The following is a 15736-nucleotide window of genomic DNA, read 5'->3' on the forward strand; positions in this document are numbered from 1 at the left end:
TGTTCCAACATATCATAATCCTATGAGAGAAAAAAAATTGCACGTCTCTGACCTGAAAGGGCAATCCTAATTTTGAAACCGTACCAGCCTATTACGGGGTCACCCAGAAGTGGAAGCATTCTTTTCACATTCACCTTGTCAAGACGCTTCAGGATCTTACACACTTCAATCAATTCACCCCTCACCTGCTAAACTCCAGTGGAAACAAGCCAGGTCTATTGAGCCTATCCTCAAAAAGACACCTGTCATTCCAGAGATCAATCTAGTAAACTTCCGAACCACCTCCAATACATTGACAGTCTTCTTTAAGTAAGTAAGCCATAATTGCACACAGTATTCAAGATACATTCTCACCAATGCTCTGTATAACTGAAACATAAACTCTTACCTTTATGCTCAATTCCTTTCATTAAAAAGGATAGCATCACATTAGCCTCCTTAATGACATTCTATACATGCTGTATACTGATGCTTTGTGACTGTAGGACAGAATCACCTAGATCTCTCTATATCTTTGAATTCTGCACTTTTTCCCAAGTTTAAATAATAGTTTGCTTTTTATGCTTTCTGGCAAAGTGAACAATTTTTCACATTTTCCTACTTTATTGTTTGTCTGCCAGATGTTTTCCTACTCACTCAATTATTGTTATGTCATCTTCACTGCCTAGCTTTCTTTGTGTTACCTGTAAATTTAACTCAGATGCTCAGTAGCAGCAATGTGTACTATCTGCAAGATGCACTTCAGAAATTCACCAAAGATCCTTAGACATCGATGACCACTTCCATCTAGAAGGACAAAGACAGCAGATGCATGGAAACACCATCACCTGCAAGTTCCCCTTCAAGCCATTCACTGACTTGGAAATATATCACTGTTCCTTGACTGTTGCTGGGTCAAGTCCTGGAACACCTTTTTTAAGGGCATTATGGGTCAAGCTACAGCACATGGACTGCAGCAGTTCAAGAAGGCAGCTCACCCCCACCTTCACAACCCATGAGTAATAAAAATAATCACCTTTTACATGAAATCTTCTGCAAAGCCAAATATAAGTATTACCAGGCTCTATTTTATCCATAGCACATGTTATTCCTTCTAAGAATTCCAATAAATTGGTTAAACACAAAACCATGTTATCTCTGGTTAATTACTTTTCATTTTTCTAAGAGCCCTGTTATAACCTCCCTCATTTTCTGCCTCCCTCCCTTATTGAATTGAATGGTTATATTTGTTACTTCCCAGTCTGAACCTTTGTGGAATTGAACAAACTTTGGGAAAAAAAGGCCAATGCATGTACTATGTCATTAGCCATTTTTTTGACAGCCCAGGATGAAGTCCATCAGCGGACAAAAACTTACCAACCCACAGCTCCATCGTTTGCTCATTTCCACTTTTGCAGAGATTGTAATTTCAAACCTTTTCCTCCCTTCTTGTTTACAGTAATTTTCTGAGGTGTTTTTCTACCCTCCCCATGTATGTAATCTCCTACAACCTTTTGTACCTCTTTATCCATGCCAAACAACCCTCCCAATCTCTGGCACCACCTCCAACTACAACCCTCCCTATCTTTTCATCCTTCTCCAACCTCCCTATTTCTCTAACTTCCTCCAGTCCCTTCGTCCCTCCATATCTCTATGGCCTCCTTCCAGCCTCCATAACCCGATGTGTGCTAAAAACAGAATAAAAATCTGAATTGTTGCTATTCTCTCACATAATATGGAGATTTTCATCGATGGGATGCAAGTATAACATGGAGTCTCCAATTATAGTTAACAGGGGAGTAAGGGTATTTCCATTGACTCTGAAAGATGTTTCTTCCTGTGGACTTTTCCTCCTGCCCCACAGCCATGGAGAAACCACAGTCTGATTCAATGAAATCTATAGGTGAAAGTGAGGACTGCAGATGCTGGAGATCAGAATCAAGGTGCTGGAAAAGCAGGTCAGGCAGCATCCGAGGAGCAGGAAAATCGACATTTCAGGCAGGAGCCATTCATCTGGAATCGATTTTCCTCAATTTTCCTGCTCCTCGTTGCTGCCTGACCTGCCATGCTTTTCCAGCACCACTCTAATCTTAAACGAAATCTATGACTGAATCTTGATTTGATTCGAATTTTATTTTTTTGGTTAGGTATGAGTTGGGTTAAACTTGGTGGAGTGATTCTTCTCGCGAGCCCATGGGGTTTCTCACAGTGATTCACCAAACTTGCCACATTAATTAGAGTTTCAGCCAATCACACCCGACTTCCTTAGCACGTGCCATTCCAGGAGCAACTTGTCACTCGCCGGAGATCCTGGAATTGACTGGCATCTCTGGCACTGGTGCCATATTTAAACCTGGACAAGCACTGCCAGTCGAAAGCTGGACAAACGTGATGGAGAAAGGAATAGAAGGATGCATTGATGGGGTTAGAAAAACGGAAGATTCAGAAAGACTCACATGGATCAGGCATGTTTCTGTGTTGCTAATTCTCCGTAAGGAAATCGGTACACTGCTTCATTCCGAATGTCAGACTTGAGCTGTGACAAAGTCAAACAGTGCATGACTGTTCAGTCACTCATTCCATTCACTGAGACGTGAGTTAATTCTTTTCTGTGTGTGCATAATAGATGACAAAACAGCAAAGTATGGAAGTCATGATACTATTATCCCTCATGCCTATTACAGTCACGATTAGGCTCAGCCAAGACCTCTTCTTCACAAAGAGACCAAACTGATCCTCACTTTGAGCTGGAAGCACGAATTGGGTGGTGGAGGGGTAGTGAGTGCAGATGGTGAGTGTACCATTTACAAATGACCAGAAAGTACTTTCTTTATTCTGTCACACAATTGCTGGTTGGCAGCTTTGTTGAATAATTCAGAGTGCTGTCAGGTAGGCCTCGCCTGTTGCCGTGGCAATGTGGTTCCAGAACTGTTTTTCTAACTGCTCAGGAATAAAAACGAGAATGATCCAGAGAAACAACAAAGCCTGGGGAGGACGACACAACAGTCATGAGAGCTGAAATGCCTTTAATAAGCTTGCGGACTGTGGTCACAGCTGTCATGAGAAATAGAGGGACGCTGTACAGGTAAAGACTTGCTTATTTTTTGTCCCCAAAGAAGGGTTTTTCCCTGATGTTTCAGTAGCAGATTGTGTGAAGTTCTTTCCTCAAAGGTTCCACCAAAGTTCTCACTTGGCCATGCCTGGCATGGTGGGACTTATTGCTTGGACAGCTGGCCCTATGCATTTGGTGTTCTCTGAGGATAGTCAGAGGGGCCTCGAAATCTGAGCAATTCTTAAAGGGTCATTTGAGGAGCGCACAGATTGGAATAAGTTGCCCAACTGTGGACTTTTCCAAACCTCAAACTCAGACCAAAGGCACCTTTGAAGGCTAATTCTGCCCAAAAGCAAAATCTTTCTATCTTTCAGGATATTGTTTGCTAAAATCCCAGGATGTTACCCAAAGGAGATTATAATTTCTGCTCAGATTGCTGAAGAGTATGTCAAAATTCAGTTGAGGGCTTTAGGCCTGAGGTTGTTACCTTGTTTCAATGAGTTGACTGTTAATGGGGGTCAAGATTAGAGTGGTGCTGGAAAAGCACAGCAGGTCAGGCAGCATCCGAGGAGCAGGAAAATCGACGTTTCAGGCAAAAGCCCTTCATGGGGGTATTCTGTTGTGTATTTGTGGAATTCCCTGCCCAAATGAAGCAGTTGAGGCTACCTCATTGAATACTTTTAAGGCAATGATAGGTGGAGTTTTCAACAGTGAAAGAATTAAAGGTTACTGTGAGCAGGCAGGTAAATGGAGCTGAGTCCACAAAAAGATAAGCCATGATTTATTGAATGGTGGAGCAGGCTCAAAGGACCAGATGGCCTACTCCTGTTGTAATTTCTTATGTTCTTATGTATTTTTGACTGATAGGCCCAGGAGTAACACAAAACGTGTAGTGCCGAAAAAGCACAGCCGATCAGACAGCATCCAAGGAGCAGGAGAATCGACATTTCGAGTATAAGCCCTTCATCAGGAATGTGGGAACTCCCAATGGGGCTGAAAGATAAATAGGAGGAGGGTGGTGCTGGGGGGAAGATAGCTGGGAAGGCAATAGGTAGATGGAGGTGGGGGGGCGGTGATGGTGATAGGTCGGAGCGGAGGGTGGAGCGGATATGTGGGAAGGAAGATGGACAGGTAGAATAGGTCAATGCGGGTTATTCTGACTCTCCAGCATCTGCAGTCCTCACTTGCTCCCCGAAGTAACACAAGGCATGCTATGTCTATAGTAGCATTGCTGTGAGGTTAGGGCAAAGGTAAATACGTCAAATTTTGAGATTATTACACAGGATTCTCAGTTTTTCAAAATCATACCTCATATTTGGAAAAATTTATTGAGAGCTAACATATTCTGTGGGTTCATTATTAGGCACAGTACCATTAAATTTTTTCCAGATCTCGCCTAATTGTAGTATCTCATTTAAGTGAGAATTACGAAATGCTTAAGGTTGTCTCAGTTTAATTTGAGATTCTGTAGTATCTTCCTAAAAAAACCCAACTCCATGTTGGTGTCTTTACTCTCGAGTTGTCTCCCCTCGGTTTTTTCTTGCACTGTTGCCTGACCATCTCTTTGGTCTTGTGAGGTGCTCTCTCTTCACTTCAAATACTTCGTAAAAATGAGATTGTAAATGTTGTCATTCTCAGAAGTAGATGGAAACACACCCTTGGCACGTACCTTCCAGCTCAACCAGTCTGTGTTGCTATTTACCCTTCAAATGAAGTTGTTGTTCGGGTGAAATGAACATGGAGATAGAAATATGGGTGTTGTTTGATATAAAAAGATCAAAGTCCATCTACTTCCTTCCAAGATGTAACAGTAGTGGAGCAATTGACTTGTCTCTTTGTCCATGAATGTACAATTGAGCCAAACTTTATGAAATCCCCCGGAATAGAAAGCTTTAGAATGATGTGTCCACAGGTGCCCTGTGTCTCCCAGTTGTGTCTTCCTGAGATTACTTAATGTCTCAAATTACTCTTGCTATTTCCTGGTGAAACTGTGTGCATTTTGGTTCAGCTGGGAGATACTGTCAGTGAGGGAGGACACACTGACTTCACAGAGAAGAAAGTCTTGCATTTATATATCGCCTTTTCATGATCACCAGATTGCATCCAATTTTGAGGTGTTCTTGCTGTTGGAATGTGGGAAACATGGCAACTTATTTTGTGCACAGCAAGGTCCCACAAGCAGCCAGCTGAAAACGATCAGTGAATCGGGGTTTAGGGAAGTTGGTCGGGGGATAAATATCGACTAGGACACATGAGATAACTCTCCGAATACTCTTTAAAGAGAAAGTCACCATAATGCACTCTCTTGACTCGTAGCAAATTTAATGTGAGAGTTACCACACTTGAGTGAAGGACAAGGTTACCTCTGCTGGTTAGGGAATTGAACTGCTGTTAGAATCACTGTGTATTCTGATACCAGAATCATAGAATCTCTACAATGCAGAAAGTAGCCATTTGGCCCATCAAGTCTGCACCAACCTTGTGAAGGGCATCCCATTCCCATAACCTCACAGAGGGTTTTTAACCATGGTTAACACATCTAGCCTGCACATCCCTGGATACTATGGGTAATTTAGCGTGGCCAATCCACCTAACCTGCACATCTTTGAACTGTGGGAGGAAAATAGAGCACCCAGAGGAAACCGACAGGGACATGCACCGGGAGAACATTGGATCCCATCCTGGTTAGCACTGCTGCCTCACAATATCAGGGACTTGGGTTCAATTCCACCCTCGGGTGACTGTGTGGAGTTTGCACATTCTCCCCTGTGTGGGTTTCCTCTGTGTGCTTTGGTTTCCTCCCACAGTCCAAGAATGTGCAGGTTAGGTTAGATTAGCCACGGGAAATGTGCAGTTACCAGGGTAGGGTAGGTGGGGTGGGCTACCTTTCAGAGGGTCAGTATGGACCTGATTGCCAAATGGCTAACTTCCATACTTTGGAGATTCTGTTAACGTGCAAACTCCACACAGACAGTCACCCAAGGCTGGAATCAAACCCAGGTCCCTGGTGCTGTGAGGGAGCAGTGCTAATCACTGAGCTTGCATCACTGATGCAAAACTTGCACCCACACCTCCCCCCTTACTTCCCTCCAAGGCCCCAAGGGATACTTCCATATCCGCCACAAATTCACCTGCACCTCCACACACATCATTTATTGCATCCGCTGCACCCGTTGTGGCCTGCTCTATATTGGGGTGACAGGCCGTCTACTTGCGGAACGTTTCAGAGAACACCTCTGGGACACCCGGACCAACCAATCCAACCACCCCGTAGCTCAACACTTCAACTCCCCCTCCCACTCCACCAAGGACATGCAGGTCCTTGGACTCCTCCATCACCAGACCATAGCAACACAATGGCTGGAGGAAGAGCGCCTCATCTTCCGCCTAGGAACCCTCCAACCACAAGGGATGAACTCCGATTTCTCCAGTTTCCTCATTTCCCCTACCCCCACCTTATCTCAGTCAAATCCCTCGAACTCAGCACCGCCTTCCTAACCTGCAATCTTCTTCCTGACCTCTCTGCCCCCACCCCACTCTGGCCTATCACTCTCACCTTGACCTCCCTCCACCTATTGCATTTCCAAAGCCCCTCCCCCAAGTCCCTCCTCCCTACCTTTTATCCTAACCTGCTGGACACACTTTCCTCATTCCTGTAGAAGGGCTTATGCCCGAAGCGTCGATTCTCCTGTTCAATGGATGCTGCCTGATCTGCTGCGCTTTTCCAGCAACACATTTTCAGCGCTAATCACTGAGCTAACCAACCCCATCTGATATATCCACTAAAACAAACAGACTTGGCCTTGGATCAATCCCATCCAAACCATGGTACTTCTGAAAATGCAGGACCCCCTCAGTACTGCATGGAAATATTTACTTTCATTTTTGAGCTTGGATTCTGGAAATGAGTTTGAAATCGGAACTTTGTGACTGAGGGATGTGAGTGCTGCCCCCTAAAGGACTCTAGTAATAACATAGAGGCAAAAAAAAAGGTGGAGGAGAGAGATTAGGGGCTAGAACCTCCCAGCTTTAACATAGAAACATAGAAGATAGGAGCAGGAGGAGGCCATTCGGCCCTTCGGGCCTGCTCCACCATTCATCACGATCGTGGCTGATCGTCCAACCCAATAGCCTAATCCTAGTTTCCATTCACCCCAAGTGCTATATCTAGCCACCTCTTGAATACACTCAATGTTTTGGCATCCACTATTCCTGTTGTAATGAATCCCACACGCTCACCACTCTTTAGGTGAAGTATTGTCTCCTCATCTCCATCCTTCATGGTCCATCCTCAGACTGTGACCCCTGGTTCTGGACCCTTTATTGGGAACATCCGACCTGATCTACCTTGTCTAATCCTGTTAGAACTTTATAACAACAGAAACTGATTTTTCTCTCCACACTCCATTCTTGCCAGTCAAAACCAGCCAGATTGAAGGGCAGCCCAGCTGTTGAGAGAGCAGGTTTGTAACTCCAGGTCACAGCCTGGGGCGCAGTGTCAGAAAATGAGGAGAGATAAGGAGGGATCTGTCGGGCCTCAGGAGGGTTTTGTAGGCTCTAGTCCTGAGCTGGTCGGTTTGACACACTGCAACACTTCTTGGGTCACAGGAAAGGTGCTTACCTGAGGGAACCTACCTTTACATCTTCTTTCAGCTCCTTGACCCTTGGAAAGTGCTTAGTAAAGATAGAATGGAAACACGAATTTAAGAACTAATCCACATTCTGCTGATTAGTTTCCCCATTCTATTCACTGGGTTGTCTTTTGCAATGCTAGACAGTTTTGAGAGCAGTTGGGCTGTTTGCATTTCAATCTTTAACATGCCCTTCCCCCACCAAAGCTGTCCACATTGTCTCCCCCACCTCCCGCACATCACTGGTGTGAGATTAGAATTTGTGGTGAACTAGCAGCTGAAGAAAGCTTTGCTCTTTGCACAGTTTGGTTTTTCTGAGGAAGTGGAACAGTGATCAATGTAAAATGCCAATGCTGCCGATATATCTGAGAATGAGGCAACAGATAGAGGAGATGGTGATTGACAAAGCAGAAACAAACCAAGGGAGCACAGAGATAGAGAGGGAGGAGAAAAGAGAAAGAGAGGAAGGAGAGAGAGAAAGAAAGAAAGAGGAGGAAGGAATTAGAGAAAGGATGCAAGAAAGAAGAAGGAGGAAAGAGAGAATGGACAAAGGAGAGAGAGGGGAAAAAGGGATAGGGAAGGGAGAGAGAGAGAAGAGAGAGGGAGAAGCATGGAGAGTGGAGAGATGATGAAGGGGAACTGGTGGAAGAAGGAGGACTGTAGATCAAACAGGGAGAGACAGATGAGAAAAGAGAGATGATGGAGGGGACTGAAGTGATTAACTATTGGCTAAAATAAATTTGTTGAAGGTGTGAAATGTTCTTGATTTCCATCACATTGTGATAACGATGTCTACATTATGTATAGGTGCATGTTATGGCAGGAACTGGTCAATCAATGAAATAGAGAGAACTGGAAATGGGCAGTGATATCACAATCAAAGACATTAAGTGAGGGATTAAGAGGCTGGAGGAGGGCTGAAAGTTCAACTTCTAACTTGCTGATTGTGCACTAAATCCAATCTGCTTTTCCTCCAGGGTTTGTTGACAAGCTGCGAATAATGTAAAAAGGAATTTCCAGTCTTCTGGACACAATTTGATTTAAACAGGTATTTGATTTAAATATGTTCCAGACTTTTTGAAAAACCCTTCAGTAATTTGTAGATACTGCATCAGTTATGGTGTTTTCTATTATTTCCATGCAAATTGATGAAAAGTTATTTTGGTGAATATGATTAACAATGAGCAAGGCAGAGTTTCGGCTTTATCACACATTCAGGATCGTAAAACAGTGCATGTTATCACTTGCTGTTTGACAATCTGTTAACGTTGATTCAAGTCAACACAAAACATCAGAAGAGCTTGTCACTTCTAAAAGCTGATTTATCCATCAATAATCTGTCAATTTTGTTACCTCACTGACCATAATATTGTGCTGTTCCTTAGTCACTGACTAATAGCAATATACAGTTCCACGGTCACTAATCTATCACAATATACAGCCCCACAGTCACTAATACATAACAATATACAATTCCACGGTGACTAATCTACAACAATCTACAGTTCCACAGTCACTAATCTATAATATTATACAGTCCCACAGTCACTAATTCATAACATTATACAGTTCCACGGTCACTAATCTATAATAATATACAGTGCCACAGTCACTAATCCACAACATTATACAGTTCCACAGTTGCCAATCCATAAAAATATACAGTTCCACAGTCACTAATCTATAACAATATACAGTTCCAAGTCACTAATCTGTAACAATATACAGTTCCACAGTTTGTAATCCACAACATTATACAGTTCCACAGTCACTAATCTGGAACAAAATACAGTTCCACAGTCTCTAATCCACGACATTATACAGTTCCACAGTCACTAATAGATAACATTATACAGTTCCACAGTCACTAATCCACAACATTATACAGTTCCACAGTCACTAATCTATACCAATATACAGTTCCACAGTCACTAATCTGTCACATTATACAGTTCCACAGTCACTAATCTACGACAATATACAGTTCTACAGTTGCTAATCCATAACATTATACAGTTCAACAGTCACTAATTTATAACAATATACAGTTCCACAGTCACTAATCTATAACAATATACAGTCCCACAGTTACTAATTCATAACATTATGCAGTTCCACGGTCACTAATCTGTAATATTATTCAATTCCACAGTCACTAATCCACAATATTATACAGTTCCACAGTAACTAATCTATAACAATACACAGTTCTACAGTCACTAATCCACAACATTACAAAGTTCCACAGTCACTAATCGATAACATTATACAGTTCCACAGTCACTAATGTATAATATTATACAGTTCCACAGTCACTAATCCACAACATTATACAGTTCCACAGTCACTAATCTATAACAATGTACAGTTCTACAGTCACTAATCCACAAAATTGTACAGTTCCACAGTAACTAATCTATAACAATATACAGTTCCACAATCACTAATCCACAACATTATACAGTTCCACAGTAACTAATCTATAACAATATACAGTTCCACAGTCACTAATCCATGACATTATACAGTTCCACAGTCGCTAATCTATAACAAAATAGAGTTCCACAGTCACTAATCCATAACATTATACAATTCCACAGTTGCTAATTTACAATATAATACAGTTCCACAGTCACGAATCTATAAGAATATACAGTTCCACAATCAATAATCTATAACAATATACAGTTCCACAGTCACTAATCCATAACATTATACAGTTCCACAGTCACTAATCCACAACATTTTACAGTTCCACACGCACTAAACTATAACAATATACAGTTCCACAGCCGGTATTCCACAACATTAAACAGATCCACAGTCACTAATCCATAACAATATACAGTTCCACAGACCTAATCCATTAACAATATACAGTTCCACAGTCATTTATCCATAGCATTACACAGTTCCTCAGTCACTGATCCACAACAATATACAGTTCAACAGTCTCAAATCCATAACGTTATACAGTTCCACAGTCACACATCTATAACAAAATACAGTTCAACAATCACAAATCCATAACATTATACAGGTCCACAGTCACTAATCTATAACAATATACAGTTCAACAATCGCTAATCCATGACATTATACAGTTCCACAGTCACTAATGTACAACAATATAAAGTTCCACAGTCACTAATCTATAAAATATACAGTTCCACAGTCACTAATTCATAATATTATACAGTCCCACAGCCACTAACCTATAAAAAATACAGTTCCACAGTCGCTAATCCACAACATTATACAGTTCCACAGTCGCTAATTCATATTATTATACAGTCCCACAGAGACTAACTATAACAATATACAGTTCCACAGTAACTAACTATAACAAAATACAGTTCCACAGTCACTAATCCGAAACAATATGCAGTTCCACAGTCACTAATCTATACCAATATACAGTTCCACAGTCACTAATTTATGACAATATACAGTTCTACAGTCGCTAATCCATAACATTATACAGTTCAACAGTCACTAATTTATAACAATATACAGTTCCACAGTCACTAATCTATAACAATATACAGTCCCACAGTTACTAATTCATAACATTATGCAGTTCCACGGTCACTAATCTGTAATATTATTCAATTCCACAGTCACTAATCCACAACATTACACAGTTCCACAGTCACTAATCGATAACATTATACAGTTCCACAATCACTAATCCACAACATTATACAGTTCCACAGTAACTAATCTATAACAATATACAGTTCCACAGTCACTAATCCATGACATTATACAGTTCCACAGTCGCTAATCTATAACAAAATAGAGTTCCACAGTCACTAATCCATAACATTATACAATTCCACAGTTGCTAATTTACAATATTACACAGTTCCACAGTCATGAATCTATAACAATATACAGTTCCACAATCAATAATCTATAACAATATACAGTTCCACAGTCACTAATCCATAACATTATACAGTTCCACAGTCACTAATCCACAACATTTTACAGTTCCACACGCACTAAACTATAACAATATACAGTTCCACAGCCGCGAATCCACAACATTAAACAGATCCACAGTCACTAATCCATAACAATATACAGTTCCACAGACACTAATCCATTAACAATAAACAGTTCCACAGTCATTTATCCATAGCATTATACAGTTACCCAGTCACTGATCTACAACAATATACAGTTCAACAGTCTCAAATCCATAACATTATACAGTTCCACAATCGCTAATCTACAACAATATACAGTTCCACAGTCACTAAACCACAACATTATACAGTTCCACAGTCACAAATCTATAACAAAATACAGTTCAACAATCACAAATCCACAACATTATACAGTTCCACAGTCACAAATCTATAACAAAATACAGTTCAACAATCGCTAATCCATAACATTATACAGTTGCACAGTCGCTAATTCATATTATTATACAGTCCCAGAGACTAACTATAACAATATACAGTTCCACAGTAACTAATCTATACCAATATACAGTTCCACAGTCACTAATCTGTCACATTATACAGTTCCACGGTCACTAATCTACGACAATATACAGTTCTACAGTCGCTAATCCATAACATTATACAGTTCAACAGTCACTAATCTATAGCATTGTACAGTTCCACAGTCACGAATCTATAACAATAAATCAGTTAAGATCGTTACATTGAATGAATGAGACAAGCTCAAAACGTTCCACAGTCACTAATCCATAAATTTATACAGTTCCACAGTTGCTAATTTACAATATTATACAGTTCCACAGTCACTAATCTATAACCATATACAGTTCGACAGTCACTAATCCACAACATTATACAGTTCCACATGCACTAAACTATAACAATATACCGTTCTGTAACCACGAATCCACAACATTATACAGTTCCACAGTCACGAATCCATAACAATATACAGTTCCACAGTCACTTATCCATAACATTGTACAGTTTCCCAGTCACTGATCCATAACAATATACAGTTCAACAGTCACAAATCCATAACAATATACAGTTCCAAAGCCACTAATCCACAACATTATACAGGTCCACAGTCAGTAATCTATAACAATATACCGTTCAACAATCGCTAATCTATAACATCATACAGTTCCACAGTCGCTAATCTACAACAATATACAGTTCCACAGTCGCGAATTCATAATATTATACAGTCCAACAGTCACTAATCCATTAACAATATACCGTTTCACAATCACTTATCCATAACATTATACAGTTCCGGAGTCACTGATCCAGAACAGTTCAACAGTCGCAAATCCTTTACATTATACAGTTCCACAGTCACTAATTTATGACAATATACAGTTCTACAGTCGCTAATCCATAACATTATACAGTTCAACAGTCACTAATTTATAACAATATACAGTTCCACAGTCACTAATCTATAACAATATACAGTCCCACAGTTACTAATTCATAACATTATGCAGTTCCACGGTCACTAATCTGTAATATTATTCAATTCCACAGTCACTAATCCACAACATTACACAGTTCCACAGTCACTAATCGATAACATTATACAGTTCCACAATCACTAATCCACAACATTATACAGTTCCACAGTAACTAATCTATAACAATATACAGTTCCACAGTCACTAATCCATGACATTATACAGTTCCACAGTCGCTAATCTATAACAAAATAGAGTTCCACAGTCACTAATCCATAACATTATACAATTCCACAGTTGCTAATTTACAATATTACACAGTTCCACAGTCATGAATCTATAACAATATACAGTTCCACAATCAATAATCTATAACAATATACAGTTCCACAGTCACTAATCCATAACATTATACAGTTCCACAGTCACTAATCCACAACATTTTACAGTTCCACACGCACTAAACTATAACAATATACAGTTCCACAGCCGCGAATCCACAACATTAAACAGATCCACAGTCACTAATCCATAACAATATACAGTTCCACAGACACTAATCCATTAACAATAAACAGTTCCACAGTCATTTATCCATAGCATTATACAGTTACCCAGTCACTGATCTACAACAATATACAGTTCAACAGTCTCAAATCCATAACATTATACAGTTCCACAATCGCTAATCTACAACAATATACAGTTCCACAGTCACTAAACCACAACATTATACAGTTCCACAGTCACAAATCTATAACAAAATACAGTTCAACAATCACAAATCCACAACATTATACAGTTCCACAGTCACAAATCTATAACAAAATACAGTTCAACAATCGCTAATCCATAACATTATACAGTTGCACAGTCGCTAATTCATATTATTATACAGTCCCAGAGACTAACTATAACAATATACAGTTCCACAGTAACTAATCTATACCAATATACAGTTCCACAGTCACTAATCTGTCACATTATACAGTTCCACGGTCACTAATCTACGACAATATACAGTTCTACAGTCGCTAATCCATAACATTATACAGTTCAACAGTCACTAATCTATAGCATTGTACAGTTCCACAGTCACGAATCTATAACAATAAATCAGTTAAGATCGTTACATTGAATGAATGAGACAAGCTCAAAACGTTCCACAGTCACTAATCCATAAATTTATACAGTTCCACAGTTGCTAATTTACAATATTATACAGTTCCACAGTCACTAATCTATAACCATATACAGTTCGACAGTCACTAATCCACAACATTATACAGTTCCACATGCACTAAACTATAACAATATACCGTTCTGTAACCACGAATCCACAACATTATACAGTTCCACAGTCACGAATCCATAACAATATACAGTTCCACAGTCACTTATCCATAACATTGTACAGTTTCCCAGTCACTGATCCATAACAATATACAGTTCAACAGTCACAAATCCATAACAATATACAGTTCCAAAGCCACTAATCCACAACATTATACAGGTCCACAGTCAGTAATCTATAACAATATACCGTTCAACAATCGCTAATCTATAACATCATACAGTTCCACAGTCGCTAATCTACAACAATATACAGTTCCACAGTCGCGAATTCATAATATTATACAGTCCAACAGTCACTAATCCATTAACAATATACCGTTTCACAATCACTTATCCATAACATTATACAGTTCCGGAGTCACTGATCCAGAACAGTTCAACAGTCGCAAATCCTTTACATTATACAGTTCCACAGTCACTAATCTACTACAATATACAGTTCCACAGTCACTAAACCACATTATAAAGCTCCACAGTCACAAATCTATAACAAAATACAGTTCAACAATCACTAATCCTCAACATTATACAGTTCCACAGTCACTAATCCACAGCATTATAGAGTTCCACAGTCACTAACCTATCACAAAACACAGTTCCACAGTCGCTAATCCACAACATTATGCAGTTCCACAGTTGCTAATCTATAACAGTATACAGTTCCACAGTCACTAATCCACAACATTATACAGTTACACAGTTGCTAATCTATAACAAAATACAGTTCCACAGTCACTAATCCACAACATTATACAGTTCCACAGTCGATAATCTATAACAAAATACAGTTCCACAGTCACTAATCCACATTATACAGTTCCACAGTCACTAATCCACAACATTATGCAGTTCCACAGTCACTAATCTGTAACAAAATAGTTCCACAGTCGCTAATCCATAACATTATACAGTTCCACAGTCACTAATCCACAACATTACACAGTTCCACAGTCACTTATCCACAACATTATACAGTTCCACAGTCGCTAATCTATAACAATATACAGTTCCACAGTCACTAATCTATAACAAGATACAGTTCCACAGTCACTAATCCAAACAATATGCAGTTCCACAGTCACTAATCTATACCAATATACAGTTCCACGGTCACTAATCTGTAACATTATACAGTTCGACAGTCACTTATCTACGTCAATATACAATTCTACAGTCGCTAATCCATAACATTATACAGTTCCACAGTCACGAATCTATAACAATATACAGTTCCACAGCCACTAATCCATTACATTATACAGTTCCACCGTTGCTAATTTA

General features: G+C 39.8%; 1 protein-coding gene across 1 annotated transcript in view; it reads left to right on the forward strand.

Moving 5' to 3' along the window:
- LOC140484571 (sorbin and SH3 domain-containing protein 1) overlaps positions 1-15736 on the forward strand; it is a 408466-nt gene that overhangs the window by 80830 nt on the left and 311900 nt on the right. The window contains exon 2 of the mRNA XM_072582966.1: positions 8640-8710. The gene's annotated coding sequence lies outside the window, so the exon portion shown is untranslated. The remainder of the gene's footprint in view (positions 1-8639; positions 8711-15736) is intronic.

Source organism: Chiloscyllium punctatum, chromosome 13, assembly GCF_047496795.1.
Source record: "Chiloscyllium punctatum isolate Juve2018m chromosome 13, sChiPun1.3, whole genome shotgun sequence".
In the NCBI taxonomy this organism is placed as follows: Eukaryota; Metazoa; Chordata; class Chondrichthyes; order Orectolobiformes; family Hemiscylliidae; genus Chiloscyllium; species Chiloscyllium punctatum.